The sequence below is a fragment of the Nannospalax galili genome, unplaced genomic scaffold, assembly GCF_000622305.1.
Source record: "Nannospalax galili isolate Female #2095 unplaced genomic scaffold, S.galili_v1.0 scaffold17, whole genome shotgun sequence".
NCBI classification, from domain to species: domain Eukaryota; kingdom Metazoa; phylum Chordata; class Mammalia; order Rodentia; family Spalacidae; genus Nannospalax; species Nannospalax galili.
The window spans coordinates 1,675,810-1,676,636 of NW_008342276.1; positions in this window are offsets into that span (position 1 = coordinate 1,675,810).

Consider the following 827-nt stretch of genomic DNA (forward strand, 5'->3'; position numbering starts at 1 on the left):
GCCAGATGTGTCACTGGTGAAGATTTTCTCCCATTCTGTAGGTTTTCTCTTCACTTCCCTGGTTGCCTCCTTTGATGTATAGAAGCTTTTAGTTTAATGAGGTCCCATTTGTTGATTCTTCAGCTTGTTTCCTGAGCAATTGATGTCCTGTTTAGAAAATCCTTTCCTGCACCTATATCTCGTAGGTTTTTGCCCAATGTTTTCTTCTAATAGTTTAAGAGTTTCAGGCTTTACATTGAGGTATTTGAGCCATTTATAATTGAATTTTGTGCAGGGTGAAAGATAGAGGTTTAGTTTCATTCTTCTACAGGTGGAGATCCAATTTTTCTGGCACCATTTGCTGAGCACACTGTTTTTCTCCAGTAAATGTTCTTGGCCCATTTGTCAAATGTCATGTGGCTGAAATTGCATGTACTCATATTTGCATCTCAATTTTGGTCCATTGCTTTACAGGTCTATTTTTGTGCCAGTATCATGTTGTTTTTATGACTATCGCTTTGTAATACAGTTTAAAGTCTGGTATCGTAATCCCCCTGGCATTGCTCTTAGTGCTCAGGGTTGCTTTGGCTATCTGAGGTCTTTTGTGCTTCCATATGAATCTTAGGATGGTTTTTTCCAATTCTGTGAAAAATGTCATGGGGATTTTGATTGGCATCGCTTTTGTTAGGATGGTCATTTTCACAATATTAAGTTTTCCAATCCATGAGCATGGGAGGTCTTTCTATCTTCAGATGTCTTCCTCAATTTCTTTAAAGATTTAAAATTTTCATTGTAGAGCTCTTTAATGTCTTTGGTCAGGTTTACTAAGAGATTTTTTTTTTTTTTCA